The 27643-nt window shown below is 42.5% G+C and overlaps 1 protein-coding gene and 1 non-coding gene across 4 annotated transcripts in view; one reads left to right on the forward strand and one right to left on the reverse strand.

Moving 5' to 3' along the window:
- The window catches only part of UTRN (utrophin), a 583736-nt gene that overhangs the window by 480573 nt on the left and 75520 nt on the right, over window positions 1-27643 (reverse strand). The gene's annotated exons all lie outside the window — the stretch shown is intronic.
- LOC119924465 lies at window positions 9795-9932 on the forward strand. The gene has a single exon (XR_005449177.1). It is a non-coding gene; the product is annotated as a small nucleolar RNA SNORA7 (small nucleolar RNA).

Here is a 27643-nt window from a genome sequence, read left to right on the forward strand (position 1 = left end):
TTTAAGCACATTATTCCGTTGCTACAGCACCGGAATCTGACAGTAGAAAGGAGGAATTAGCCTGCAGCTTCTCAATTAAGGGATTACGAACACAATCATTTCTGAAATGCCTGCTTGTCTAGCATTGATCTCTGCATCACTCCACACAGAAGCACTAGCCCTGCTCTCGAAACAACGTCCCTGGGTGAATGTGCTGCAGAAAAGGGGATAGAATATCAATAGAGCGGTATTAGAAAAACTCATCATCATCAATTTAATTTAGTCAATTCTGTGGCCAGAGGATTCTACCTCCAAGAAATTCATCTAGAAGGTGGCTACAAATTAATGCTTGCAGAGTGGCAATTCTGAAAATGTCATACCAAAAAAGCAGAGGTTCAGGCCTCCCAAAGTTGGAATGGAAAGCAGGTCTTACATGAGATACAAATGTCCTACTGGCCTCTTGTCTCACTCTCAACCACTTTGAACACACCCAGACCCTTCTCTGACCTTTCAAAAATCCAAATGCCAAGTCACTGCCCAGACTACTCTCCACTCACTAAGTCTCACTGCTATTTCTAAAAGAATCCTAGTTGGGGCTTCTACCAAAAAACTCCTTTAAAAGTCAATTCACAAGACTGAATTATTTTATCCCATTTCCAAGAACATATAAAAAGGTCAATTTATTTCTAACATATAGACTGATATATGCAATACTGGAAATTGAATAAGTCAAACTTCTTCTAAGTGAGGACTGAGTGCAGTGTGGGCCAAAGAGGGAGGCTGTGGTTTGCTTACAGCCCTTACACAAACCACTTGCAATTATTTTAGTCATGTTCTTGGAAGTCATTTTGATAATAATAATTGTGGCATGTTAAGCTCTTAATATGTGCCAGAAGCACTGGGCTGGATACAAGCAAATCGGGTTGGACGCAGTCCCTGTCCCACGTGGGGCTCACAGTCTCAATCCCCATTTTACAGATGAGGGAACTGAGGCACAGAGAAGTTACGTGACTTGCTCAAGATCACATAGCAGACAAGTGGCAGGGCTGGAATTAGAACTCACAACCTTCTGACTCCCAGACCGGTGCTCTACACCATGCTGCTTCTCTATAATTTTAGATTATTGAAGCACATAAGCATGGTAATTCTAAGTATCAATGCCCTTTACATAATGGAAACTTAATGGGAAGGCAGGAAAATGGTAGACCCCTAAAGTCTGATTAGTAGAAGAAAAAATATTGGGAGAAAATTTTCTCTTCACAGTCTTTTTGTTTATGGGGTCAACTGAATCCAAACTTGTATTTCCAGGACGAGCAAACAAAACGCAGCAGGAAGCAGCAGTCAAGTATTGGATAAATCTGCAGGAGCTTAAACTTGAAAATGTTTCCAGTTCATCAGCTCAGCTGCATACCAACCGTCCTTTTGGCAGGACTTAAAAACATATCTCAGATTAAATTCAAAACTGAAAGCCTGGCAGAGAAATTGTTTTTCTGCCTAGAAATACTGTAGAAGTCTGCAAAGCATGTATACCACCATTACAACTGTAATATTAGCAGCCACATGTAGTGAAAATATTTAACCTCTAATAAGTCTTTGCAAACCATTTGGGAGCGCCAAACTGGCGCTAGTTTAATATGGATTTCATGAAGTGCAGATGTCCTGCGACTTTGGTCAAGTAACCATGTTTTCAAGAATGGTTAAAAGTGGTGTTGAGTTGATTAAAGGCTAAAGCACAAAAGCAAGATCTGACCACTCCCTAGAAAGCAAACTCTGTATCCTTTGACTTAGTAAGAGCGATTATTTGAGAGTAAAGAAAAAAGACCGTATTGTCAGATGATCCTATCCACAGTTCTGTATTCCAGTTCTGTATTCAGCTTGCTCCAAAATAAAACCAACACCGAAAGCAGTCTTGGCAGGTTTTCCTCCCTTGCTCTGCCTGTCCTTTTCTGCTGCATTAACAAAATGGATTCTTTCCCTCTCTGCAGCCACTCATGATATATCAAACTCTCATGCCCAAACTCCACTTTGAATATAAAACTGATGGCAATGCAAAAAAGTTGTACATCACTGTGCATAATCCACACACAATAACACACTGGTTGTTTATTATTCTCTGTTCAGGACACTGATTTTTAAGAAATTCTTAGAGATTCAGGGAATTTACACTAACTATGGAAAAAATATCTAATTTGGTCATGTTATAACTACTTCTCTTTTGAGAAAACAGACTGAGAAAAATTACAGTAGGATTTAAAAACTTTTCAAAAATATGTGCTCTATTAGTAAAATGCTGAATTTTGCACTTCACAGGTTTTAATTCTTTATAATGTAAGCCCAAAGATTCTTTTTCTAGAACTCTGTTGAGAAACACTCATTTCCTTTATGGCAGGAATGGCAAATTCCTTACCTCAGTCAACAAGTGAAAAATGAAAATGGTGCTCAGCAACAGAAAAAGTTCCAAAACAAATCCTCTGGAATTGAGAAAATGAAACATTCCAAAGTTGGTGAAATGAAAAAAAATGTGTGAACAGTTGGAATTTGCAACTTAAGTTCTTTTCCAATTCATTGTCAATTAAAAAGTTGAAATTAACCAGCAAAGGAATGTTTATCACTGATCAAATAATGCAAGAAGGAAAGTGTGTTCCCTTTGCTGGAAAATTACATTGCCCTTTCAAAAACAAAGGCATTTCACATCTGAGGTTCAAAAATGAAGAAACCACTATTTTCAGTTCTCTGACAACCTTGTAATAAAATAAGACAGAAAACGAGAATACAAATTTAAACTTGACAAAAGGAACAATTTTTAGTTTTTAATAATGGCTGCAATGCAACCTTCCTTTTCAAATTCCAGGCTGACTCCCAACAACATGTGGATACATCTGCTAGTATTCTCGCTGGCAATACACCATCAACTTCTTTTGACAGTTTCAGTTCCCTCTACCCTTCCCTCTTCTCCCATAAAATTACTCCTTTTTGCAGGAAAATACAATTACTCCAGAGCTGAACCTCGGTTTTGTTCCTTAGGAATCCTTAATTAATTTTTTTTCTGGTTATTAAATTATCATTATTATTAGTGGCATTCATTAAGCACTTACTATATGCCAAACTTTGTAAAAAATACAAGATATTCAGGTTGGACATAGTCCCTGTCTAACACGGGGCTCACAGTCAACTGGGCAGGGAGAATACATACCTAATACTCATTTTACAGATAAGGAAATTGAGGCACAGAGAAGTTAAGTGTCATGCCCAAGGCAAGTGGCAGTGCCTCTCCTTCCACTAAGCCATGCCATTCATTCATTCATTCAATCGTATTTATTGAGCACTTACTGTGTGCAGAGCACTGTACTAAGAGCTTGGGGTGTACAAGTCGGCAACATATAGAAACGGTCCCTACCCAACAACGGGCTCACAGTCTAGAAGGGGGAGACAGACAACAAAAAACAAAACATGTGGACAGGTGTCAAAACCATCAGAATAAATAGAATTACAGCTATATGCACATCATTAACAAAATAGAGTAGTAAATATGTAAACGTAAAATAAACAGAGTAATAAATCTGTACAAATATATAAAAGTGCTGTGGGGAGGGGAATGGGGTAGGGCGGGGGAGATGGGGAGGAGGAGAGGAAAAGGGGGGGCTCATCTGGGAAGGCCTCCTGGAGGAGGTGAGCTCTCAGTAGGGCTTTGAAGGGAGGAAGAGAGCTAGTTTGGCGAATGTGTGGAGGGAGGGCATTCCATGCCAGGGGTAGGACGTGGGCCAGGGGTCGATGGCGGGACAGGAGAGAATGAGGCACAGTCAGAAGGTTAGCGGCAGAGGATTGGAGGGTGCAGGCTGGGCTGGAGAGGGAGAGAAGGGAGGTGAGGTAGGAGGGGGCGAGATGATGGAGAGCCTTGAAGCCAAGAGTGAGGAGCTATTGCTTGCTGCTTGTTTGCTATGCTGTGGTTCCACAGAGGATTATGGTCATTTTGAGGCATGTCTCGTTGATTAGGCATATTTCACTGAGAGGACCGGATAAGAAGCCTCCTTTTTTTTTTTACCACCTCATCCACTGTCTAAATGGTTGAAACTATGTAGTGGCCGACCTTGAAACAAGGGGATGGAACTGGGGAAGAAGGAAGGTGGTAAATGACATGATCCCCCGCTCCAACTCCTCCCAAAGAGGCTTGGTATTCCCCAGATACCCTCAGAGTCCCCCTAAACCTTCTCTCAGTCCCCTGGAGAGGCTTCAGTGGCATGACACTCCAAAGGCCCCCTGAGCTTCCTCTCTATCCTCTGAAGCAGAGGGACCTGTTGATTATGGAGGGAAATGGCCCAGCAGAGGTGGCATGCATAATTCATTCATTTGTATTTATTGAGCTCTTACTCTGTGCAAAGCACTGTCCTAAGCATTTGGATTCCCCATCCCCACAACCCCACCCTGAAGAGCTGTGATACAGCATTGTGAAGTTCTGCAGGGACAACAACCCCAACCCAGGAACTAGAACTCAGGTGTTCCACAGCAAATAAGTCATTGGCTTGGAATCTCTTAATAGAAATATTATCTAACCTTGGCTTCACTGAGGCTGTTCTTGACTGGTTCTCCTCCTATCTCTCCAGTTGCTCATTCTCAGTATCTTTCGTGGGCTCCTCCTCTGCATCCCACCCCCTAACTGTGAGAGTCTCTCAAGGTTCAGTTCTGGGTCCCCGTCTATTCACCATCTACATCTACTCCCTTGGAGAACTCAATTGCTCCCATGGCTTCAACTACCATCTCTACATAGATGATTCCCAAATCTACATCTTCAACCCTGATCTTTTCCTCTGCAGTCTTGCATTTCCTCCTCCCTTCAGAATATCTCTACTTGGATGGCTCAACGACATCTCAAACTTAACATGCCACAAACAGAACTCCTTATTGTCCCACACAAACCCTGTCCACTAATACAAGTACTTATCCTAACTCTTCTTGACTACTGCACTGGCTACTCCTACTCCTATTGACTACTCCTGTCTCTCCCCACTCCAGGTCACACTTTGCTGACCGAATCATTTTTCTAAACAACTGCTCAGTCCATGTTTCCCCACTCCTCAAGAACCTCCAGTGGTTGCCCATCCAACTCTGCATCAAACAGAAACTCCTTACCATCGGCTTTAAAGCACTCAATCACCTTGCCCCCTCCTAACTTACCTCACTTCTTTACTACTACTCTCCAACCCACACAATGCCAACCTACTCACTGTGTACCTCAATCTCATCTATCTTGCCATGAACCTTTCAGCCATGTCCTACCTCTGTCTTGGAATGCCCTCCCTCTTCATATCTGAGATAATCATTCTCCTGACCTTCAAAACCTCATTAAAAGCACATCTCCTCCAAGAGGCCTCCCCCAGTTAAGCCCTCATTTTCTAATGCCAGTCTATTCACCCTACCTCAGTGTCATCTACCCTGCTGTGAATCTTTCAGCCACATTCTACCTCTGGCTTGGAATGCCCTTCCTCTTCATATCTGACAGATGATCATTCTCCCGACCCTAAAACCTTATTAAAAGTACATCTCTTCGAAGAGGCCTTCCCCGACTAAGCCCTCATTTTCTCTCCCACTCCCTTCTGTGTCACCCCTGCACTTGGATATGCACCTTTATTCACCCGTCTGTCAGCGCCACAGCACTTAGTTACTTAAATCCTTATTTCATTTACTTATAATACTGCCTATCTTCTCCTCTGGAATGTAAGCTCGTTGTGGTCAGGGAATGTGTCTAACAACTCTGTTACATCATACTCTCCCAAGCACTTTTCATTCACTCATTCAATCATATTTCTGGGGTGCTTACTGTGTGCAGAGCACTGTACTAAGCACTTGGAAAGTATAATTTGTCAACAGATAGAGACAATCCCTACCCAACAATGGGCTCACAGTCTAGAAGGGAGGAGACAGACAACAAAACACTTAATACAGTCACACAGTAAGCGCTCAATAGAAATAATTGATTGATTATCCAAATTTTTAAAAAGGACCCAATAATAACCCCAAAATTGTATGTTTTATCCTGAAAAATCCAAAACCTAGTTCTGCACTCTATATTCTTATAATAATGTGGTCAGATACCAATCTAGAATAATAATAATTGTGGTATTTGTTAAGTGCTTACTATGTGCCAGGCACTGTACTAAGCACAGGGGTAGAAACAAAGTAGGTTGGGCAGAGTCCCTTTCCCACATGAGGCTCACAGCCTTAATCCCCATTTTACAGATGAGGGAACTGAGGCCCAGAGAATAATAATAATAATAATGATGGCATTTGCTAAATGCATACTATGTGTCAAGCACTGTTCTAAGCACTGGGGTAGATACAAGGTAATCAGGTTGTCCCATGTGGGATTCACAGTCATAATCCCCATTTTACAGATGAGGTAACTGAGGAACAGAGAAGTTACGTGACTTGCACAAAGTCACACAGCTGAGAAGTGGCAGAACTGGAATTAGAACCCACAACCTCTGACTCCCTAGCCCATGTTCTTTCTACTAAGCCACGCTGCTTCTCTAGAGAAGTGAAGTGACTTGCCCAAGGTCACACAGCAAACAAGTTGCAGAGCTGGGATTAGAACACAGGTGCTTCTGACTCCCAGGCCCATGCTCTAACCAGTAGGCTACACTGCTTCTCTAGACATTTCTGGGGTTCTAATGTCTGGTAGGGAAGCAGTGTAACTACTATCACCCATTCCTGGTGAACAAGACAGGAAAAAGAGAGACAACTCACAAAAATTCACTCGAGACCTCAGAAACATAATTGTAGTCACTCTATAGTTAATATCACCAGAGTCCATTCAAACTTACTGAATACATGTTGGTGTTTTTCAATGCTATGAGCTTATCTTCTTTGTTACCTTTTACATATTAATAATTTCAGTCTCTTCCTACAACCTTTCATGAGCCTCATTCCATGAGTGTCATTTCCACCCACTGAATTCCCGCAAACCACCATTATGGAAGCAACTACAATTTCACAAGCAGTGAAGTGCAGTAAGTGAGTAAATGAATAAGTGATTAAGATAGGAGAAAGTTGTTTTATAATAATAATAATAATGGTATGTGCCAAGCACTGTTCTAAGCACTGAGGTAGATACAAGTTAATCAGATCAGACACAGTCCCTGTCCCACATAGGCTCTTATCCCCATTTTTACAGATAAAGTAACTGAAGCACAGAGAAGTTAAGTGACTTGCCCAATGTCACACAGCAGACATGGGTGGAGCCAGGATCAGAATGTGGGTCCTTCTTACTCTCAGGTCCATGGCTCTATTCAGTAAGCAACACTGCTTTCATATAAAGGAAGAAGCACCAAGGTTCAAAATTTGAATGAATATGAAATGACTGTAGCATTTGTTAAGTGCTTCCTATGTGCCAGACACTGTAGTAAGTACTGGGATGGATGCAAGCTAACCAATTATGTTATGATGCATGTAAGGGCTCATATACGGAATGAAATTAATGTCCTGTAAACATAGGACATAGGTAAAAACCAAGAAGAGTGAAGTCAGATGCTGACACCAGTACCTGAAAGTTTCTCCTAAAATGATCAGTTGTGGAAAAAAGAGTTCCGGGAAAGCAAGCAAGCAGTACTGCTGGGAAGAACAGAATGATTATAACAGCAATAAGGTAGAATGGAGAGATTTGAAAACTGGGAGAAAAAAAACAGTCTGCATTTCAAAGAAAAAAGTCAATACAGTACAGAGGCTTCTTCTTAAGAGCATTTACCCTAAGACATCCAATTCACAAGACTCACTGCTTGGGAACAAATTTTATCTTTAAAAGGTCAGTGAATGTGAGGGTATAATCTAAGCCTTTGAAGACTGGAGCAGGGAAGATGATGAAGAAATGATAAAGCTGGAACCTTTAACAAAAGAATAAGGAGGAAAGAAGGGTCTATAAATAAGGTCAAAACATCATTGTAGAAAGAAAAGATTAGTTTTCCAATGTCTCACCTCTTACTATTAACAACTGGAGAAACAAAACTATGATGTCAAAATATATCATTTCCCAAATAATCCCAGGGATAATATCCAGTCTTCTGATCTGTTGTCATGGATAGCTATAGATTAAACCAGGACAAAAACTCTCTTGAATCATACAGATGTCAAGTTCTCTATAACATAAATGATAGCTATTTGATTTTTCCTTTGTCAATTTTTTTTGTACATTGCTCCATAGTTACTGTGTTTGCAAATGGAACCCAGTATATATTTCATTTCTATCAAATGGGAAGTGTCAAGTCAGTTGGTGTAATTCACATGCAATGATCAAGATTTTCCCGATATCCCATGAGCCTACTTACACAAGGAGTAAGCTGGACCACTCAGCTGTCTTTTAGTAAAATGACCATTTCATGGTAATGGCTCATTGTCACCTGAATACATAAGGAAGTGCAGGATGGAAGGAGCTGGGAGAAAAGGGAGGAAGTGGGGACAGGGGTGAAAGGAGGGAGAAGAGGAAGAGAGAAGGGACCAGGGTTAGAGCAAGAATACAGATGACTAAGAAGGATGCTGGGCACATGGAGGTTTTTCCTCTTCCTCTCAAAGGTGAAAAAAGAACTGAGGTGAATTTAATACAAATATAGGGGGGAAAGACATTTTTGATTATTCCAATCTTCTGATGTTACTAAAATAACATTTAAGTGGAGTAATAAAAGATCATTGTTCATGACAATTACAATTCAACGCCATTAAATTTTCCCCTTTTTATCCAATATATTTGTCCTAATCATGAAGTACATGTTGGAAAAGACATCTACGTCTTCCCTGTAAAAGAATGATACAGTCAACGTTTCCTAATATGAACTGTTATGCTCAGAAATACCACAACTTTATGCTACTTATGGCACTCTCAAAGTTAAGGGGAGGGTTTAAGAACAATAATCAGAATTTAAATATTAAGGTAATGCACACCTGTAGAATCAATATCCCTCTATATTTGCTATATACGTTATTAGGACAAAATAAAAGTACTACCAAACAAAACTTTTAAAGATTATCTAAATACACCACTGAAATTTTTTTAATTCTTCACTCTTCTTTTCATTCATTCATTCAATCATATTTATTGACCGCTTACTGTGTGCAGAGCACTGTACTAAGTGTTTGGGAAGTACAAGTTGGCAACATATAGAGACGGTCCCTACCCAACAACGGGCTCACAGTCTAGAAGGGGGAGACAGAAAACAAAACAAAACACATGGACAGGTGTCAAGTCATCAGAACTTGTCTTGTCAAGCCTAGGTATGTGATTTTTCAAGTACTGTGACCAAAAAAAAACAAACAAACCCCTAGAGTGTGTCTAAAAAGTCAAGAAAGAAAATAGGAAAGGCAATAAAAACTTGCCACTTAAACAGACGAACCTAGTGTTCAACTGGGTTATGAAGCAATACGAAGTTCTACGTGGCAGGTACCTGTTCCATTCCTATTCAGGTCCAACCCCCTTCCAAGTATCAGCAAAGTTGAGAGCAGAAAGTGGAGGGCAGGGCCAGAGTGTTCCAGGACTGATTATCATAGAGCTTGAGAAAACACACTGGAAGCTCCTTAAGCACCCGCCACTCGGCATTCACCAAGGTCTGGCTATTCTGGCTCAGAGCTTTTACATTCACCCCACCCTTTTCCTCATCACCTCATTTCTCTACTGCATCTTCTTCCTTCCCACAATTGAGAATGGAAATAGAGCACACCTGGTGAGGGATTTGGGGCAGGACTAGACTCCAGCCTTGACAAGTCTCAACCCCAAGGGGCTGGTGTTAAAGGACAGGGAGAGTCTGGGGCTCATTTAGCTCATTAATGTGTCATGGCCCCTCTCAGGATCACAACTGGTGAGTTTCCAGTACTCTACCAGTCTCGGCTACAGGAGGGAGAATCAAGCAGAGGAATAACCATTCCATTCCTAGATTGGCCAATGGCTAGCGAATGGTAAGCAATCTGCTACAAGTCCAAACTCACCTGTGCTGGGCAGCAGGGGCACGGGAGAGAGTTGAGGGAGGAGACTCAATTATACTGTGCGGAAGAAGGCAATGGTAGACCGTTTCCGTATTTTACCAAGGAAACTCTGTGGATACACTACCAGAACAACTGCACATGGAGGTGGGGCATTCTGGGAGAGATGTGTCCATAGAGTCGTTATGGGTCAGAAATGACTTAACAGCATAAGACAAGTATGTCACGGTGCATAATCACCATTCCTTGAGACCCAGCAATCTCACTTTCCTCAGCTGTAGTGTAACAGCCAGAGGGATACAATTTATTCATTCAATCATATTTATTGAGTGCTTACAATGTGCACAGCATTGAACAATGCGCTTGGGGGAGTATAACAATCAACAGACATATTCCCTGCCCACAACAAGCACCAATGCAGAGGGAGGAAAGGAGCAATAACAAGAACAGAGCTAGGGAATCAGCCTCGGGGTACAGGGCAAGGGATGGCTGAACTAAGGTCAGGGGTGGATGCTAGGGCCTTCTCCCGCCTGGATCTGCATGGCCCAGCCACTGCCACCAGGTCAGTCAAATAATATTGTAGCATATGCACACCAGCTTTACAAGTGGAGAAGGACCGCATATGATCTTCAAGCTGCAATTTGCCACACATGGTATTAGGGGTTGGGGGTTAATATAAATCCTGTTATATTAAAAATGGAAAGATCCAGATACAATAAGCAAGGCTCCTGTGCTGTGCCATACATCCCATACAGAGCACACTGCTGTGAAAAGAGTAGTAGGGGAGAAGAAAGATAAGCAGAAGGAGAAAGTGAAAGGTTAATGGGAAGTATGGTATGGCAGGAGTGGAAAGACAGTTGGGTTTAAATAGAACCATCACTTTTAACTCAAGTTTTTTTACTTCCATCATGAAAGAAAGGCAGTCTTATCCAGTGGAAACAGCAGGAGGTTGGGAGTCAAGAGACAGGAGTTCTGGTCTTGGTTCCGCTACTTGCCTGCTGTATGACCTAGAGCAAGTCTCTTGGCATCTCAGTGCCTGCTTCTTCAATGGTAAAAATTTCTTCCCCTTCAGACCATCTCTCCATTTAGAATTCGGCCCGTGCTCAATTTGATTATCTTGTATCTGATCCAGTGTTGACCAGAGGGCTTGGCACGTAGTGCTTAATAAATACTAGTATAACAATACAGCAGTAATTATGAGGTTTTCTTTCATTTTTAAACAAGATATAGGATGGATGAAATTTGAAAAAATCTCCAAGAATTTCAGATTTTTCTTTAGTTTGTTTTGCTAATCATGCTCCCTACAAAGTGAGCCGGGGCAGCAGCAATGCTACTCCAAAAGGGAAGTGATGGGGCAAGAGGCTGTTGATAAGGATGGAATGATGCCCACTGCAAGGGCCACTGCAGTGGGGACCATCCATACACACAAGTGAGAGGGGAAGCAGTAGGAAAACAAAAGATGGAAGTGACAATGAACCTTTGCACTGCTTCTCCTTGTCCTACTCTTGCTTCTGCATTTCCTGGACCAACAGGATCATTTCTATACAAGGTACATCTCCTCCAAGAGACCTTCCCTAAGCCCTCCTTTCCTTTTCTCCCATTCTCTTCTGCAGCCCCTTGATTTGCTCCCTTTATTCATCCCCCTTCCCAGCCCCACAGGACATATTTATTTCATTTATTTATATTAATGTCTGTCTCCCTCTCTGGATTGTAAGTTTATTGTGGGCAAGGAATGGGTCTGTTATATTGTTGCATTGTACTCTCCCAAGTGCTTAGTACAGTGCTCTGCACACAGTGAGTTCTTAATAAATATGACTGACTTCTATTGGCTCAACCACAGAGCCCAGAAGGGAAATGAAGAGAAAGGAACTGAAGCTTCAAAGGGTTGATAGAGATGAAAGAAGATATGAGAAGGGGGAAGTGAGATGAGTGGAGTGGGAACAAGCAAATAAAATGGCCAAATCAGAGCCTGGCTTTAGAGATCTCTGGGGGCAGGGACAAACACATCTGGGTTTTTTCAGATTAACTCAGAATTATTTTTAATTAATTAGAGTGTAGAAACTGGGCAAAAATGCCATCTAGAACCCAAAATATACCACTCACTGATAATTTGCCCATCAGAGCTCCAGTTATGTTATACTCAGGAAATATCTAGACATGTATAAGGTGTGCCTGAAGATTGGCACAACAGGAAAAAAGCAGACATCACAATTACATTTAAATTTATCCCAATGTGAGTATCAGAGATCCCAGTTAATCACTGCATCACTACCGTTACATGGTTGAGTCATTTTGCATTCTTCTAGCAATAGGGAAACTATTGTTTCAATGCAAGATGTGAAATGGTTATTTCTCACATATGTGCTACCAGATGTATCTCGTTAAGATTCTTCTTTTCTCAAAAGCCCTAGGAAGAAAGACAACATCTGATGTCAATGTAGAGAATATACTAATAAGGATACTCTCCAGTCAGCAAGATAAATCAAGTTCAATCATAATGACCAATGGCCTTAAGGAGGAATTTTGCTCCTGGGGCAAGAGGCAACAGTTTTGCATTCCCCACCCCTTGCATGGCTTCTCCAGACACGGAGAACATGGGAACATGATAGAGGAAAATGGTGGGGAGAGCTGGCTGGGGCTTGGCTTTTGGAGATGATTCCTCATTCATTTGACCCTCTAAGGACTGAATTATAAAATTTAGCTGGCACCTTGACAAACGACTGGAGACAGAGCACAGCTTCTCTATGAGAAGGCTGTATGCCTTCTGCTAGAATCATGACTGAAGAAGAAGAAAGAATCAGGAGTCATTCTTTACCAGGGCTTAGTAGAGTACCCTGCACCCAGTAAACATAGAATAGTATTATTACTAAATAAATCATTTTGAAAAAGCCAAGTGACTGTCCATTCAGTAAGACTACACAAGAATATCCCAAAAATCTGAGAGTGGTTGAAGGTGGAAAATAAATGTTATCTGCATTTAGAAAATGCCTTTTTTCCAATATCCCAGTTTTCTCTATGGACTACTAATGAAGAAACTCATTCCAAAATAGAAAATGCAAAAAAAAAAAAAGAACTTAAATTCCCTGACCCAGCCAACCCACATCTGAGTCTGTTAACAATCTTCTAAACCCAGCAATTTCTGAGCTGACTGTCACCAGAGCCCCTACACAAAGCTGGTATTCCAAATGTGTCTGAGGATCTAGTGTGGTAACTGCCTTTGGGCAAATGCTCTTCTGGTTGTAGACTAAGTTTACAGCATATTCAAAGATCTTTGGTTTTGTTCTTTCTTTTTCCCTTATTCAAACACAGTCATTATTACAATAAGGTCTAGAACAGAAAAAGAGATTTAAAAAATGAAAAATCTGTTTACTTGGGGAGAATAAAAACCAGAAGACCTCCAAATCAATACATACCCTAAGCCCTTTATCACCCTGCCTTATCTCTAAGGATTTGAGAATTTATTTTCATACAAATCACAAGAAACAGGCAAAGAACTGTACACTTGTGGAGACCTGCCAAGAAGCAATATACTTCATAGACCAGAATATGCAGAGGTATCAAATGAATAGAAACAGAAGTAAGGCTCATTTCTAAAGTCCCTTATCTTTATACCCATCTAGAAACCTTTAGAAACATTTCCAACTGCTAACAAGCTGTTTGCTGAGTAGGGCAGGAAAAAAAAGCAAAGGCATTATGCCACAATACTACTTTTCTACCCCACCTGAAACAGGGAGGTAACTTGGGTGGCATAGCAATTAGAACTCTATAAATAATGCATGGGATGAAGTTTCAATTCACCACCTTCAAAAACAAAGGCAGTAAACAGTATGCTTGGGGAGGCCTGTCCCATCCCTTTTAACTCTGTTTATGTACTTAGCAGAAGATAGCTTAAACTAAAACAAACATAACCTTAAAAGGCAAAAACTCAGGCTCTGTAAAGTATCTTTCCTTTTAGACATGGGAAATTTAGAATATTTTCTACTGGGCAATGCAGAATGAACACAAGAATATTAATAATTTAGCTCCTGCTGCAAATGGCTAAATTAGTTTAAACATGTCAATTCCAACCCTCCACAAATCCACGCCCCTGCCCTCTAGAAGCATAGCTCGTAACTTTGTGACTCACAAACATTTTTATTTCATGATGTTAACCACCAACCATGCTGCTTAGACTCCCCAAATCCCCCAACAAAAAGGTGCTGGGGGAGGAGATAATAACAACAATAGTACTTGTTAAGCACTTACTATGTGCCAAGCACTGTTCTAAGTGCTGGGGTAAGTACAATTCATTCAGGTTAGACACAGTACCTGTCCCACATGCGACTCATACTCTTAGTTCCCATTTTACAGAGGAGGTAATTGAAGCCCAGGGAAGTTGATTTACCCACCAAGCCACATTGCTCCTAAGCCATGCTAAGAGGAAAAAGGAACAAGGTAATAACTGAGCAACGAGGTGGAATGGTCAAATCATGAAATATCAGGTGAGGTCACTACTCCAGTGGTGGTTGTGCAGGAGAAAATTGTTGTGCTAATGAGCTACAAGACCACCCAGCTGCTCAGAAGCCTTCAGTTCCAAGCCTCCCAATACCTCTAGCTCTCCCTTTCCTGGGTCCACCTAAGTTACTCCAGAGGGTCCCTCTCCACCACTGAGAAAATGCTGCTCTAGCTTCACGAGGCCTCTTCTTCCCCCATCCTGTGCTGCCGGTACCTCCAAAGTTCTTCAGGTTCTGGGCCCATATTTTTTATTTAAATGCTATTTGTTAAACGCTTACCATGTGCCAGGCACTGTACTAAGCATGGGTGTAGATACAAATTAATCAGTCTGGACACAGTCCACATCCCGCATAGGGCTCACAGTCTTACTCCCCATTTTATAGATGAAGTACAGAGAAGTTAAGTGACTTGCCCAAGGTCACACAGCAGACAAGTAGTGAAACCAGGATTAGAGCCCAGGTCCTTCTGACTCCCGGGCCCGTGTTCTATCCCCTAAAATATGCTGGCCTATCTTCAGGACAGCCACGTCAATCAACAATCATGAGTACCCACAATGTGCTCTGAACATGTTCTCACTTAAGAGTGAGGCAGAACGACAGGCAGAGTGAAGTGACACATGAGTGAGTCAGCCAACAAGTATTTGAGTGCCCACAGGGTGTGTAACTCTGCTGAGAACTGGAACCTGGATAGCGAGTATACATTTTCCCCCATTACGCAGGGTTTTATATTGCTATCCTAGTTCAGGTTCCCAGCAGAGAGTTATCCAGCAAAGAGGTTTCTTGAAAACTTTAAACAGGTAATTTTAATCTTAGAGACAGAGAAAACCAAGGCTTTGCTCCTCGCAATACTGGTCTGCACCAAGTCACCAGTTATCCAAGGTTATCCAAGTCCCAGGCTGTCCATTGAAGGGTCTTTCAGCAGATGCAGACTGCTTCATTTTCTGGATTGAAAACATTCTTGCTTTATTGCTGCTAATAGATATTTGAGCAGTTGAAACAGGTTACAAGTAAAGCAAAGATGAAAAATGAAGAGCAGATGACACAGAACTGGGAGTCAGGAAGTCTCATGTCCTCCCCCTGGCCTGGAATGCCCTCCCTCCGCACATTTCATTTTGCTAACATGTTTTGTTTTGTTGTCTGTCTCCCCCTTCTAGACTGTGAGCCCGCTGTTGGGTAGGGACTGTCTTGTACTTCCCAAGCGCTTAGTACAGTACTCTGCACACAGTAAGTGCTCAATAAATATGATTGAATGAATGAATGAATCAGTTACACCTTTATTCACTTCCAAGCAAAATGAATGACTGTACAAAAGGAGCGAATCAGAGTTACTCCAATTACAGCTGCAAGAATGCCAAACTGCACCTAACTTAGCTTGGGCAATAATTACATTGGGTGTTCTCTGACATACTTGAATTGTTTCCTGTTTGGGCCTCCTGCACATATATTAGACTTTGTGTTTGCTGGGGGCAAGGAATGTGTGTCTTGTTTCATTGTACCTTCCCAAGTGCTTATTATGGTACTTCACACTCACTAGGCGCTCAAGTGACTACTTCAACTGACCAATTGACTAATTCAGTTCATGTTTAAGAAAGTAACACCCTCTACCAGCATTGCCATCAACAGTGGTGGCCACATCTGTCCACTGGCAGTATTATCCTCCCTGACTTGTACGCCTCTCTCAATGTGGTCCACATCAATTTCTGCTAACAAGGAGTCCAATACATATTCCCTACCAACAGCGTGGCTCAATGGAAAGAGCACGGACTTTGGAGTCAGAGTTCATGGGTTCAAATCTCGGCTCTGCCCACTGTCAGCTGTGTGACCTTGGACAAGTCACTTAACTTCTCTGGGCCTCAGTTACCTCATCTGTAAAATGGGGATTAAGACTGTGAGCCCCCTGTGGGACAACCTGATCACCTTGCAACCTCTCCAGCGCTTAGCACATAGTAAGCGCTTAATAAATGCCATCATTATTATTATCTCCCAATGCATGTTGCTAGGCACATCTCCTCCAAGAGGGCTTTTTTTCACGTTATCTGTTACGCACTTACTAGGTGTCGGGCACTGTATTAAGTACTGAGGTAGATACAAGCTAATCAAGTTGGACACAATCCATGTCTCATATGGGGCTCACAGTCTTAATCCCCACTTTATGGATGAGGTAACTGAGGCACATAGTAGTTATGTGACTTGCCCAAGATTACACAGCAGACAAGTTGAGGAACACAGGTCCTTCTGACCCCTGAGCCCATGCTCTATCCACTAGACCACGTTGCTTTTCATCAGTGTTCTTACGCCTTCCCAGATTAAGCCCTCATTTTTCAAATACCCTCTCCCTTCGGTGTCATATATGCACTTGGACCTGTATCCTTTAAGCACTTGATAGTCACCCCACCCTCAGCCCCACAGCACTTACGGATACATGCATAATTCATTTTAATGCTTGTCTTCCTCTCTAGACTGTAAGCTCCTTGTGGCCAGGGAACATATCTGCCAACTCTGTTGTAATATACTCTCCCAAGCACTTAGTCCAATACTCTGCACGTAGGAGGCGCTCAATAAATACAATTGGTGGACTGGGAACAGGTGAGGGCCTATGGAGTGCTCAGCGCAAACTATCACCACTCCTGCACAAACAATTCAAGTGCATTTCATTCGAGCAGCAGAACATACCTTTTCCCTCTTTATTAGTAGCTCAGGGATTCTCACCTGAATAGCTAAGAACCCAAAGGGAGATGTTACTGATTTTCTAGACAAAACGTGAGAAATCTATCATTGCTTACTACAGGGCTTTGTTATCCACAGAGTTCTGTGCCACCACAGTAAAAACAAACATTACAAAAATCCTCCAGTTCAGGCTTCAAGCTTTCCTCTCTATCTGAACTGCTACTACCATGCTGATCCAAATAGTTATGCTATCCCACCTCCACTACTGCATCTTCCTCCTACTGACCTCCCAGCCTCCTGTCTCTCTCAACTCCAATCCATACTTCACTCTGCTGCCCAGATAATTTTTCAAGAAAAACGTTCAGTCCATGTCTCCCCACTCCTCAAGAATCTCCAATGGCTGCTCATCCACCTATGCAACAGAAACTTACCATCAACTTTAAAGCACTCAATCAGCTCGCCCCCCTCCTATCTCATAATAATAATAATAATTGTGGTATTTGTTAAGCACTTACTATGTGCCAAGCTCTGTTCTAAGCGATGGGGTAGATACAAAGTAATCAGGTTGTACACGGTCCCTGTCCCTCACTGATCTCCTATTACAGCCAGCCCATACACTCTACTCCTCTATCTCCAGCTTATTCATCGTGACCCGATCTTGTCCATCTCTCTGCCAACTCCTTTCCCATGTCCTCCCACTAGCCTGGAACTTCCCCCACCCCTCGACATATGGCAGGTTACCAGTCCCTCCACTTTTAAAGCACTATTAATGCCTTCTACGGTTAAGCCCTCTATTCCCAGGCGCTCTCCTGCTCACTCTCTCCTCTGTCACCTATACACTTCTACCTGTGACCTTTGGGCATTTGATATTCACCACACCCCCAACCCCACATCACTTTCGCACATATCTTTAAAGTATTTATAAACTACTTATTCTTTTAACTTAATTTCTGTCTCCTCCTCTAGACTGTAAACTCATTATGAGCAGGGGATGTGTCTGCCAATTCTGTTGTATAATACTCTACCAAGTGCTTAGTACAGTGCTCTACACAGAGTAAACGCTCCATAAATACAACTGATTGACTGACTGATTTTCATGAGAAGCCTGGCAGAAAGAGAACAAGCCTGGGAATCAAAGGAGTTGGGTTCTAATCCCAGCTCTGCCACTTACCTGCTGGGTGACCTTGGGCAAGTCACAACTTCTCTGTGCCTCAGTTTCCTCATCTTTAAAATGGATACTCAACACCTGTTCTCCCTCCTAGACTGGGAATCTATGAGGGGCAGCGACTGTCTTCGACCTGATGATCTTGTTACTACCTCAGCGCTTAGTACAGTGCTCAATGCACACAGTGAACACAACATAAACCACTATTATTATTATTATTATTATTATTATTATTTTATTATTATTGGAACCTGTTTCAGTATTCATCCAATGTTGTTTTCAATCTTTTGATTTTAAATTACTATAAAACCTTTTTCATATCACAGGTTTGCTTTCGATCCCAAGGGTTCAGGGAAACAATGAAAAAAATCCTAGCCAAAACAATTAATAAATGAAGCCTCCAAAGCTTTGATCCCATCCACAATCAGCCAATCCAGTGACTGTTCCTTCAGCTCACTCAGGTTTGTTGATAGATGCCAAGCCATCCACAGTGCGGCCTTTCATCTGGGTACTGCAGAAGAACAAGAAACTGAAGGCATGAACAGAAGTAACCCTACCCAAAAGCCCATTTTCTCCTGGAAGCAGGAGGAGCAGATGGACAATGTTAAGAACACAAAACAAGCACAGTCAGTACTTTCAAAGTTGGCGTGGGAATCATCTGACCACTACCATACTAGTCCAGAGAAGTGGCAAGCTGGTGATTCACACCCATCTATCAGCCAATGAGGAAACAGTAGACCATAGCAGGAAAAGCCCAAGGATGAAATTTTAGTTAAGAAAACACCCTTAATTCAGTCTTCAACTCTCAATTACAACAAAAGTATCACTATTATTATTATTCATAGCATGTGTTAAGCATTGTAATAAACACTGGGGAATGGTATGAGGATATTAATTCAGGCACAGTACCAATAATGGTAGCAAATCTCTCTGGTGTTAGCGGGCTAATTAATCAGGTGTCACTAGAAATAGTAATTGCAGTATTTATTAAGCATTTACTGTGTGCAGAGCACTGTACTAGGCGCTGGAAGAGAATACACAGGTGGGAATTACACATGGTCCTTGTCCTGCATGGGACTCACAATTTAAGAAACAGTTTAAGTGGGGAGAAGGAATTGGAGACAGACACACCAGGAGTGAAAAAACATAAAACAAACAAATGGACAAAATAGGCTTAAAGTCTTGGTGAGGAACGAGGAGTCCGAGAGCACACGAGGGCAGCTTTTATAGAGAAGGAGCATGGCTTAGTGGAAAGAGCCTAAGCTTGGGATTCAGAGATCATGGGTTCTAATCACAGCTCTGCCACTTATCAACTGTGTGACTTTGGGCAAGTCACTTCATTCATTCATTCATTCAATCGTATTTATTGAGCGCTTACTGCGTGCAGAGCACTGTACCCAAGCACTTGGGAAGTACAAGTTGGCAACATATAGAGATGGTCCCTACCCAACAACGGGCTCACAGTCTTCACTTCTCTGTGCCTCAGTTCCCTCATCTGTAAAGTGGGGATTAAGTATGTGAGCCCCATGCGAGACAACCTGATTATGTTGTATCTACCCCAGAGCTTAAAACGGAACTTGGCATATAGTGAGCACTTAAATTATCATTTACCATTATCATTATCATTATTATTTTATTCCCGGCCTGGCCGGGCTCACAAGGAACATACAGGGAACAGGGAGTCTCAGTGGCTGGTGGGAGGAAAGGCTATGGTTTCCATAGTGACTTTGAACCACTAAGAAAGCTGGATTCTGAAATGTTCCTTCCAGCTAAAGTTTGTTCCAGAATGGTGCAGATGCAGAAATTCCTTATCATTGGTTTTAAGGCACTCAATCAGCTTGCTACTCCTACCTCACATCATTCATCTACTACAGCCCAGCCCACCCACTTTGCTGCTCCAGCGCCAACTAACTCACTGTGCCCTGACCTCATCTATCTCCCTGCCAACCCCTTTCCTATAGCCTCCCCCCAATCCTGGAACTCCTTTCCCCTCCAAATATACCAGACCGCCACTCACCAGACCTTTAAAGAATTACTGAGGTCACAGACTGTGAGCCCATTGTTGGGTAGGGACCATCTCTATATGTTGCCAACTTGTACTCTCCCAAGCGCTTAGTACAGTGCTCTGCACACAGTAAGCACTAAATAAATATGACTGAATGAATGAATCTCCTCTAAGAGGCCTTTGTCAATTAAGCTCTCTTTCCCTGGCTCCCTCTGTGTCAGCATACACTTGTATCTCCCACCTGTAAGCATTTGATATTCATCCTACCCTCAACCCCACAGCACTTACGTGCATATATTTAAATTATATATTATAAATTATTCATACATATAAATGTCTGTCTCCCCCTGCATAGTGGTCTGCAAAGTCCTCAATAAATACCATTGATTGATTACCAAAGTCTGATGGAAACAGGCAGCACCCAACACAATGCTACTTTGAGGAAAAATTGGCTTCTACAAGAGAACCTGCCCACCCAAGGCTAAAATTAATCTTTCTGGCATTACTATCCCAAACAGAAAAGACAAGTACAAAGGAATAATAAACCAACTCCTTCCTAGAACATGTAAACTTTCAGTATCAGAGGAAACCCTCAAAAACTGCAAAAGATCGATTAATCTGTATTACAGAGAGAATAAAATAGAAATTTCTTCCTAATACCAAAATATAGGTATTTCTGTCCTGAGTTTTCCAGGTTAAATCAGGAAATCTATCTGTCCTACGTAGAGTGAGAACAAGGCTCTGATAAAACTATGCCAATGGAGACTGCAGACTTCCCAACCAAAATACAGCCTCATCAGGTCTTCCCAGAGCACACACTCACAGGACGCTCCAGGCAAACATGTCCCTCCCCAATACCATTATAGATAACTTTAGTCCAGCAGCTGCTGCAGGGGAGGCAAGAGTACAAGGAAGATCAGGACAAAGAGAGGGTGTTGAGCTGATGTAACTCAGATCGCTGGACATTAGTTGGGGAAGGCAGGACTCAAACACACCTGACCCCTGAATCAGAAATGAAGCATAAAACAGCCCTATACATGCCAGACAAAAAGGAATGTGCCAAACACACAAAATAACACAATTCGATATTTGGGAAGTCCCAGCAGCAGCAGAGAGATTGTGTCCGCTGAGTGAAGTGAATGCAATCCAAGGCATTGAAATTATAAACTGGAACAGGTCACTTATAGCAACATGCCTGACAGGCAGCAGCTGCAGTCACAATCTGAAGAGCAGAATATAAATGTGTAGGAGGCATGGCTGGTGATACATACCCTGGGCCTTTCAGACACTTCCACTCACAGAGAACCTCACTGTCAGCTGCCGTTCAGATGTGAAGGAAAAGAATTAAATGAGCTTTGTCTTGTCACATCTAAATGCCCTTCTACAAGTCTGACTTGGAAAAGCCTACCAAGATACCTTCTCTGAGCATTTTTCATCAGTGAGTATCTATTATGCCTTGCCAGATAATCAAGAAAGTACTAACAGGAAAATTCATGAAACACATAAAATTAAGGTGAATAGTGATGGCTCTCACAGATACCAGACATGCGTGACATCCACTATGCCACACATGCAGCGCACCAGAATGAAGTTCTATGCACCATTTTGGGGAACTCCACCACCACAACCATCTGGTCCAAGTCCCAGTGAGCAACACGCACCACCCCCAAATGGCAGAACTAGACAGAAGGAGTTAATTCCAAGGGAGACTGGGCATTTCAAATAAAAATACTAGACATATTTAAAGCCATATGATGTGCTATTCATACCAGACAGACCAGCTGAAAACTGTGCTGTCCAGTATAAAACCAGACAAATGGCCACCTAACATGAAATACTGCTAAGACATTCTTCCACACTTTAGGGATAATTTAGGAAATCAGTATGGAGGAGGCAAAATAAGCTTAGACACTCTGGCACCCAGTGTGACAGAGATCTTTCATTAGGGTGACCACATACGTGATTTTAATGGACAAATGCTCTCCAGGCCTCCTGGCCAGTCCCATCCCCTTGTCTTTAGGGTTCCCAGGAGGCACAAGCTATAAAGGATCAACATAGGAGAGAAGGGACAAGAATAACCATGGAGGGACATGGTTTTAAAAAAGCAAGTGGAAACAGCCAACTTGGGCCAGCACCAATGTCTGAGGATTCAGCTATGGGCTTCCCACTGACAGGAAGTTCCATCCTAAAAAGGGAACAACTAAAGGGCTTAGATGTGGCCTGAGATCAGAACCTACTATTGGATATTGGCCCATTTTTCGCCAGAAAGAAATGCACCTTATGTTTCTGCAGCTTTCAGTTAATTTTACTCCTTCTTTGGGAACCCAGAGGTGTCCCAATTTCCTGGACATGGACATGATGCACTGGATATGATGCTTGAGCTCTTGGATTTTTGTGGGGCCAGTTCCCCAGCTGAATTGGAGGAAAGGCAGGCTGTTGCATATTATTTTGTTACTCACACAAGGTCTGACTGCTAGCAAATGTGAACTAAGACAAGATTTGTAATCGGACTCTAAATAAATGAAATAGTAGTCACAATAATGGCATTTTATTGAGCTACTGCTTGGTGATACACTAAGCACTGAATACAAAATAAATTATTTCAGACATCATGGTGCCTGTCCACAGGGGCTCACAATCTAGGTTGGGGATGACAGACACTGAAAAACAAGAAATAAATAACAGGGCCATTGTAGCACTGAGAATTCAAGAATCACTAGCATAGGGAGTAGAAAGATATATGAAGAATAATTCCTGGAGGGGCTTCCCACTCAGTCCAGTCTTTGGAATCAAATTGTCACATCCTCCCCAGTTAATGAGTAGTTGTAAAGACAAGCTCTGGGTTATTATTATTATTACTAGTAATAATAATAATAGCACTTGTTAAGCATTTACTAGGTGCTGGGGTAGATACAAGTTAATCAAGTCAGACAGAGCCCCTGTCCTACACAGGCCTCACAATCAAAGTAGGATGGAGAACAGGTGTTGAATCCCCATTTTACAGATGAGGAAACTGAGAAACAAAAAAGTTAGGTGACTTTTCCAAGGTCACAAAGCAGGAGAGATGCTGAGCTGGGATTAGAACTCAGGTCCTCTGACTCCCAGATCCATGATCTTTCCACTGGGCAACTGTGTTTCCCAATCAATTCTGCAATCACACAACTGTATTTAATGTATCTATTATATGTATATAACCGCCCTTTCCTCTCCATCCAAACCGCTACCTTGCTGGTTCAATCTCTCATCCTATCCCGACTGGATTACTGCATCAATCAATCAATCAATCAATCGTATTTATTGAGCGCTTACTGTGTGCAGAGCACTGTACTAAGCGCTTGGGAAATACAAGTTGGCAACATACAGAGACAGTCCCTACCCAACAGTGGGCTCACAGTCTAAAAGGGGGCTCACAGTCTAAAAGACAGTATTGAAGGCGGGATGGGACATGATGTGGGGAAAGCCTGAATAAGCGTATAGCAGTCAAGAGCTACAGTGCTTAGAACAGTGCCCAGCACTTAGAACAGTGCTTTGCACATAGTAAGCGCTTAATAAATGCCATCATTATTATTACTATGCCAGGAAAGAGCTTGTTTTACAGGCTAAGCCGATTGAAGATTTTAGGAAATGGTCTCCTGCCCTTTTATGTCGCCTTTCCCTTCCTCGGCATGTTTTTCTTTCTGTTCTGCACTTGTGGGAGGAATTGGCTGTAGGCTCGAGGAAATGGGTGTAGATTGCCAGTTGCGTTCCTCGATGTTGAGTGAGGCCCATGCAGACCCTTATTCATTCATTCATTCAATCGTATTTATTGAGCACTTGCTATGTGCAGAGCACTATACTAAGCGCTTGGGAAGTACAAGTTGGCAACATATAGAGACGGTCCCTACACTTAGAGCCCTGCAGGTACACTATTCTGGAAACAAATCCCCTTACTAGAGTTACTCAAGAAAAATCCTTTGGCTTTTTATTTTTCCTGGTTTCCAAAATGGAAGTCTGCAAATAGGTGAAGTCACTACCCTTTACTTCTGTCAGCTGCTTATGTAACTTTACAGCACGGACAAGTATCATCTAGTTACTATCTGGTTTCAGCAGAGGCACAGAGTGATCTAGTAGATAGACCACAAGCTCTATCACAAACAAGGACCTGGGTTCTAATCCCGGCTCTGCCACTTGTCTGCTGTCTGACCTTGGGCAAGTCACCTCGCTTCTCAGTGCCTCAGTTACCTCATTCGGAAAATGGAGACTAAGACTGTGAGCCCCAAGTGGTAAGTGAAATTGAGTCCAACCTGATTACCCTCTATCTACCCCAGTGTTTAGTATACTGCCTAGCATATGGTAAGTACTTAACAAATATCATAAACAAAAAAAAAATCATCAGCCTCCTCTCTGATCTCCCAACCTCCTGTCTCTCCCCACTTCAGTCTATACTTCACTCTGCTGCCCTTATTATCTTTGTACAGAAATGCTCTGGGCATGTCACTCCCCTCCTCAAAAATCCCCAGTGGTTGCCGGTCAACCTACAAATCAAGCAAAAACTCCTCATTCTTGGCTTCAAGGCTCTCTCCATCACCTCACCCCCTCCTACCTCACCTCCCTCCTCTCCCTCGACAGCCCAGCCCGCACCCTCCGCTCTTCTGCTGCTAACCTTCTAACTGTGCCTCGTTCTTGCCTGTCCCGCCGTCGACCCCCAGCCCACATCCTTCCCCTGGCCTGGAATGCCCTCCCTCTACACATCTGCCAAGCCAGCTCTCTTCCTCCTTTCAAAGCCCTACTGAGAGCTAACCTCCTCCAGGAGGCCTTCCCAGACTGAGCCCCCTTTTTCCTCTCCTCCTCCCCATCCCCACCTCTGCCCTACCTCCCCACAGCACTTGCATATATTTGTACAGATCTATTACTCTATTTTACTTGTATATATTTACTATTCTATTTGTTAATAATGTGCATATAGCTATAATTCTATTTGTTCTGACAATTTTGACACCTGTCTACATGTTTTGTTTTGTTGTCTGTCTCCTCCTTCTAGACTGTGAGCCCGTTGTTGGGTAGGGACCATCTCTATATGTTGCCGACTTGTACTTCCCAAGCGCTTAGTACAGTGCTCTGCATACAGTAAGCGCTCAATAAATACGATTGAATGAATTTACTGAGCAGTAGCATTTACTTTGGGCAAAGGCCTGTACTAAGCACTTGGGAGACTGCAGTACAGTTGTTAGATATGAACACTGCTTTCATGGAGCTTATAGTCTGGTGAGGATGACAGTCCCTGCAGTTTCTGACCTATGACTCCCGCAGGGAACAGGACCTGGACTCCTGTGATGCCTGGTAGGATGACAATGAGTTAATGACTCCCTCCCTCCAGAAAAAATTAAAAAGTTCTGGCATGAGAGGAAACAACACCATCTGCATTTTAACTCATTATCCAAGGTGGCATTTTACAGTTCATCATACAATATGGCAACTGATAAACTAATTTTAATTTCAACCACGCTTTCCTGGGGCCAGTTTACGCTGAAGATTTAGCTGCAGGAATATAATACTCTGTACGCCCAGGATTAAATTAAAAACATTTTATAAGTCTTTACAATAGCTTGTACGTTCATGATAAGTGAGCTCCTAAAACATTCTGCTTACTTTTTGGTACCCCTTGTCTCTAGAGGCCTAGTTTTTTTTAATAAGCCTATGATTCAGTAATGTTTCCATATGATGTACTTTCATCTGTCAGGAAAGTAGGTTGAGTGAGTGTGTAAAGGACTTGAGGCATATGGATGTTTAGGAAGCTGAAAGCAATTTTATATATTTGTTTCAAAAACTGTAGTCTTACTGAAATTTTCACCATGCTGCAAGAAAGTATCCAAGTTACCCCATCTACTCTCTCTGTAGCTTTCCCCAATCCTTTCCTTACACTCCATATTTTTTAAATCCAACGAACAGTTCATTCATTCAGTCTTATTTATTGAGCACTTACTGTGTGCACGGCACTGTACTAAGCACTTGGAAAGTACAATTCGCAATAAAGAGAGATGATCCCTGCCCAAACCGGGCTTAATGTCCATAGGAGGTAGTTCCACCCGCCACAAGAAGAGCCTTCACACCCATAACCAATACGGACAGCGGACCTGTCTCCAACTTTGTTATGCTGTACGTTCCTAAGTGCTTAAAACAGTGCTCTGCACACAGTAAGCGTGTAATAAATATGACTGCTTGACTGATAATTGAGGTTAGCCTGTCTGGCTCTTCTTAAACCTTAACCCACCATTTTTGTCTCTGTCCCTTCTCTGCCTGTGCCTCCAGAGACTCCCAAAGACATGGGGATGGGACTGGACGATTGATTGATTGGACTTGGCCCAGCCCAGGAGGTTTAGAGGGGATTTGTCCCTTAAAGTCACATATAGGGTCACCCCTACTGAGATGAGAGCCTGCTGTTGGGTAGGGACCGTCTCTATATGTTGCCAACTTGTATTTCCCAAGCGCTTAGTACAGTGCTCTGTACATAGTAAGCGCTCAATAAATACAATTGAATGAATCAATGAAAGGGTCACCTCTAGAAGCAGCATGGCATGGTGGATAAAGCACGGGCCTGAGAGTCAGAAGGTGATGGGTTCTAATCCAACTCCGCCGCTTGTCTGCTGTGTGACCTTGGGCAAGTCACTTCACTTCTCTGTGCCTCATCTGTAAACTGGGGGGTGAGGCTATGAGCCAGACTTGGGACAGGGACTGTGTCCAGCTCGATTTGCTTATATCCATCCCAGCACATTTGCTTATATCCATCCCAGCACTCAGTACAGTGCCTTGCTTAAATACCATCATCATTATTATTACATCTCTGCCACAAAACCATACCTGTCTCGGCTTTCTCCTACTTGTGTGTGCCAGAAGCGTAATACCCATACTGATTTCCATTACTACCCCTACAGCACCTGGATATCCTCAAGAATGATGTACATTGAGGTGATATGTAGAATGGGGGCAGCTCGTGGGGAGGGCTTTGAAGCCGAATGTGGGAGTTTTTTGATTTATAAGATAAGCAACATAACCTTAATCTAGCACCTCTACCTTGAAGCAACCGTTGCTGCCCTCGAAAAGGAAGTAGGGAAGAACAGACAAGATTATCCCCCATTTGTGTCCCCACAGGTGCCAAGTCATGGGTCCATAACTCTCACGTTCGGGCGCTAAGTTCCACCTACTGAAGGGGGACTACCCAGGTTGACTGCATGGGATTTGGGGGAGAAGGGGGTAAGGAACTTACTGAATTGCAGTCCCATTTATGAGATTCAAAAAATTTTTCCCCAAATCGTCATTCAAAATCATGCTGTATTTTATAGTTACATGTGGTATTGTCTAATGGCTGTTCTACGCATCTCATGAACCAATATTAAAACA

Source organism: Tachyglossus aculeatus, chromosome 2 (genome assembly GCF_015852505.1).
Source record: "Tachyglossus aculeatus isolate mTacAcu1 chromosome 2, mTacAcu1.pri, whole genome shotgun sequence".
Lineage (NCBI taxonomy): Eukaryota > Metazoa > Chordata > Mammalia > Monotremata > Tachyglossidae > Tachyglossus > Tachyglossus aculeatus.